Genomic DNA, 5332 nt, shown 5'->3' with positions numbered 1-5332 from the left:
TCTTCGGCTCCATCAACATCTATCGTCAAAGAAATTTCAGGAGACTCCGGGGCATTCTTCTCCTCCTCCAAGCGAGCAGCACACTTGGAAAGTTCAGCTTGTTTTACTTGCTCGGGAAGATAATCAAAGTTTTCACCTTGATTGTTCTTCCATAACATATAAAAGCAATTGAAGGTGGCTCCTTGGAACCTCTCCAAGTCACTGGCATTCTGCTCTTCGAGCAGCTTAACCCGATCCTCCAGTCTGGTGGCCTCCTTCATGCTCGCGACCAGATCTTCTTACAACTTGATTGCCTCCTTATAGTTGGTCTTAGAAGCTTCCTTGTATTTGTCCTTGGCAGCAACAACCTTAGCCCGATCTTCCTTGCCCTTCTTCAGCTCCTCAATCAAAGCAGCAGTGTTGTCCTCTGTTGCTTTGACTTTGGCCTCCAATGCTTTGACTTTTTCCTCCCATGCTTTGATCTCCTAAGCATGTTTCAAGTTAATCTCCTTGACATGGCGCCAACCGTTAGTCACGATCAGAAGAACCTGCAAACAGTAAAGAAATAAAGTTGTTAGTATCAACAAAAGGCAATGTTGGTCGATTAAAATAAAATAAAGAAAAGAAACTTACTTCGAGCGTTTCGTTGAGCCCACGAGCAAGAATATGCTCGGGCTTTAACAAAGGAAGGTGTAACGCCCTGGTTACCCAAGAACAGTTACGGTGAACAGTGAACCGGAAATTTGACTCGCTAGCCGAGTCCTTTGGTTAAAAACGTGATCTAAGTGCTATTATCAGGTTAAGGTGAGAAACCAGTAAAAAGGAAAGGATATATCCCATTAAGTAAATAAACTGCTCATGAGCCTTTCAAAATGTTTACAAGTAGTTCATAATACAAAAGAGTCGCTATTGTTTCAAATTTACAGTCCCCGCCGGCCTAAGCGGCAAAAATAGGGTAAACCCCTAGTCCCTCTGAGAACTCCTTGACCGTGGCGGTCAAGCGGCCCTTTATGTACACAACATCGCCCAAGCTCTCCACTTAGGGTTGGGTGAACTTCTCTTTCCCTTTACCTGCACCACAAAGCACCCATGAGCCAAGGCCCAGCAAGAAAACACAATAAAGCATGATATAATATCAACAACGGTCATAATAACCATTCAGGAATAGGTGACAATAGCCAAAGGTCACAATAGTGAGCATCGCTCCCTCTAGCCATGTGACGATAGGGTCACCAGGGCTTAACCGATAAGAAGTTCTTTCATAAGTTTGATCAGGACAGGTGCATGGTGATTAGTCACCAACATAACCTTCCTCTCGACCCTAGAGTCGAAACTATGGACAACGTCCCCTAGCCATGTGGAAAACGGTCACCGGGGTCATATACCTTGGCTATAGTCATCTGGTCGTAGACCAGGCAAGCGCTTATAAGTTCTTCGACCCTAGGGTCGGTCCCGCATTAATGCCATAGAGCCATTCAATGCGTGATCATCGACTTTAGAGTCGGTCCCTGACTAGTCAGTGTCTCAAACAGGTAATCAGCGTTCACTAGCATTTAATATGCAATCCACGTCCACATATATCAACCAACATGCCCCAATATCAAACCGTGCATGTCATATACCTATACAGGGTGCAACTGTATTCATACACTGTTTTCTTACCTCTAGTTCGAGTGAGAATAATTATATGAACGACCCCTGAGAACGATCAACCTTTAAATTCCTTGACGGTCACCTGGTCATAACCAAAATATAGGATTCATCAATAAAAATGATAACTGAGGGTTCCCAAACCAAGACCTAGCCTCCGAGACATCAAACATAACTCAACTAGGTACTAGGTTCAACCCCGAGGCCTAAGGTTTGAATCCCCAAGCTAAAAACATGTTTTTGGCTACATCTGCCCTGATGGGCCGCGGCTCACCCTCCTGACAGAGCCATTTTCACCTTTAAAGCCAACACAGGCCGCGGCACACCATAGACAGGCCGCGGCTCATTTTGCAAAACAGCCAAGAAACCAGCACGCACCAGCCAACTCTCCCCTGCGTTTTCCCTTGGAACCAACCCTTTGAACCAACCCCAAACCTCCTCCAAACGCTCAATTTAACCTCTAGACAACACCCATAGCTTACCCTCATCAAATCCCAATCAAACCAACACAAAAACTCCCTTTGATTCCCACTTTCCACATCAAAAACCATGAATTGAAAACTAAAAGGAAAACAGAGTAACACCTGAAACCAGCGACTAAAGCTCACCTCAAATTCAGATTTGAACCTCCTTCAGTGGTTGAACCAAGTCCACCAACCCAGCCTTTGAGTTTCCTAGCTTAAAACCTCTCCTAGAGCTCAAGAACACCAAAGGAAATATAGAGAAGGATGATGTACGGGAAGGGAGAAGACAACCCCTGTTTTTGTTCTGTTTAATCTTTATCCTTCTACAGCCAACTAAAGGGTAATATAAATCCCTTCAAATGACCAAATACCCTTAAGCCACCTAAAGCCTCTAAAACCACTTCAAGGGTAAAATTGGTACTTTCCGGTTATCCCGTTAATCATAATTAACGCTTCCCAATTCCCGCTAATCTCAATATCCTCAAACACCAATAATTCATATCTCGTTACCCTAGAATCCCCGGTAACGCTATAATCATTAATATCACCCCGAGCCCCGAGCTCAAACCTGTTATGACCAAACCAATAAATCATGTTTAAAGATCGTCTCATGTCAAAATATTCGAACCAATCCACATTATAATGTGGTCTCACAATATATCATTAACACGCAAACAAATATTCAATTATACCCTCAACGGCCAAATTACCAAAACACCCATGTAAACAAATGTGGACTCACATGCATGCATTTAACATCATATTATAATATAATTCTCATAAGCATGCATAAACACATTTAATGGCATAATTAAACAGTTATGGCCGTCCCGGCCTACTAATCCAGCCATTAAACCATAATAGGGAATCCGGGGCATTACAGAAGGGAAGCAAAGGCCTCTTTGCTGAGGTGTTGCTTGGATACCTGCTGGAGTTTATCGACTATTGAGCTGGAAGCATGGCTCAACAGTTCTGTTGTCGAGGATCCTCCCACCTGTTCGGTAGAGGACCCAGTGCGAGGAGGTGGAGGAGGAGTGGTTGTCCTGGAAGGAGTAAGAGCTTGAGGGTCTCCTAGTTGAGACCTTTTGCTTAAAGGTTCCCCACTGGCATCTCCAACGTCTTTCTTGCTCGATTTCTTCGAGCCAACAGATTTGCCCCTGGAGGCATAAATGTCGAACGCGACGTTGGTTTGCATGACTACAAGAAAAACAAGAACGAGCAGATATGTCAAGAAATAGTTCTGCATAATGAGAAAACAAATCAAAATAAATTCTAATTATTGTACCCGAACTAAAATTACTGGTCGCTACGTTATCTAAGGAACTACAACTATAGTCATTATCTGCCTCAAAAAAGTCCAAGCTAAAACTACTGGTCGAAAAATTAAAGTTGCGTCCTTATCGAATAAATGATAAGGGATGGGAAATGTATCTAAGAGTGAAAAATCCACACCATTCTCGTCGAAGGATTCAAACGCGCAACCAGCGTATTCAAGCAATTTTTTGTTTTCCCTTCCCATGTTGAGGAGGGATATCAACAGGTTGGGCATTGTGGTTGGGCTCTTAGATGGTCACTCCCATTGGACGACGCCTTAGGGGTTGTGACACATCATGTTGTTGTTCGGGGTTTTCTTGTTCCTCAGTACCATCTCCAGTGGCACTCCCTGCGGTCGATTCCCTCACCTCTTGGTAAGGCTCCAAAAGGTCGACCAGCCTCAGATTGCTTTCCGTGACTATCTCCTTGACATTTTTTTCTATATGTGTCATGCTGGCCAGGGCTGCAGCCCTTATCTCCATTTCTGGAATGAGTTCTAGTCGGTACCATGGACCTAGACACAATACAAACCGACTAAGGACAGAGAAAAAATAAAAACCGACTAAGAGAATATTGAACAGAGACTAAAGAGTTTACCTCCTCAAGTGAAGGCCATGTTATCTGCAACCAGATTGGTTGTGAGGAAATACTCTTGGAAGTACTTCCCCACATTGGATTTATAGGTTATATCACTCAGGAATGTGTGACCATTTTCCTGGTGATAAAAATGGAAGAACCCCGTGTTACTTTGGTTGGGGTTGGATTTGAGATCAAACAAAAAATAATCTCATGACGAGTGGGCACAGACCACTTTTTATGGTTATACAAAATATAGAGTGCTGAAAGTACTCTATATCTGTTGGGGGTTATTTGAAATGGGACGACCTTGAAATAATTTGCCACCCCTCGAAAAAATTCATGCAAGGGCAAAATTGCCTTGTGGTACCTCGACTAGGCACTAAAGGCGCCTCCGGACACATTTGCCCTCTGGTCAAGTGTAGTCTTATATAGAGTAATCCTAAGAAGATCATACTTCTTGGGATATTTTGCCACCATCCTAGTCGATATGACTCTTGGAAGGGCAATGTACTAGGTAGTGATGCACACGGGGCGGGGAATTGGCGGAGAGTGTTTCCCCCGTCCCCGCCCCCATTTATATTTTTAATCCCCGTCCCCGCCTCATCCCCACTTATTCCCCGTCGAGGGCAGGGTGGGGAATCCTCTATTGGAGCGAGGAATCCCCACGGGGAACCCATTTATTTAAAAAATAAATTTTAAATTAAAATTTTAAAATAAAAATCATAAATTATATGTAAATTAAAATATTTCACAATATTTATTATTTAAAATATTAAAAAAAGTTACTACTATACTACAATAACACATAAAGAAAGATATAAAATATTACAAAAATATATAAAAATTTAAATGGGGTCCAGTCGAGGCGGGGAGTGTTATCCCCATCCCTACCCAATTTAACATTCGGAGATTGAAAATTATCCCCGTCCCCGTCCCCGCCCCGTTCCCCATTTAGACGGGGATTCCCCGCCCCATTAGGGGCAGGTCCTCGCGGGGCCCCGTCCTCATGGGGAAAATGTGCATCCCTAGTACCAAGATACATTTGCTCGTGAGCCCTCATGTGGACGGGCCTTAGGTTGGATCTCTGATGGTGCAACCCTTAAGGGTTGTGGGTCGTTCGAAGGACCCTCAGCATTTGATATTTGCTGGCTGGTATGTGAGTATGTGGTTTTTATTTTTCTCTAGGCAGCATGTTTGACACAACCCATGTTTTATTTTTTCTTCGGTGGTTTTCGAGGAAAGTTGGTCGTAGGAATGGGGGGTGGTGCCGAAGGCTCTGGAATGAGCAGAGAAGGTTGTTCCTAATCCTCGAACACCAGAGCAAGGAGATCGATGTCTATTGGTCT

Source organism: Humulus lupulus, chromosome X (genome assembly GCF_963169125.1).
Source record: "Humulus lupulus chromosome X, drHumLupu1.1, whole genome shotgun sequence".
NCBI lineage: Eukaryota > Viridiplantae > Streptophyta > Magnoliopsida > Rosales > Cannabaceae > Humulus > Humulus lupulus.
The sequence above is the reverse complement of the archived record's forward strand: the minus strand, read 5'-3'. Positions refer to the sequence as shown.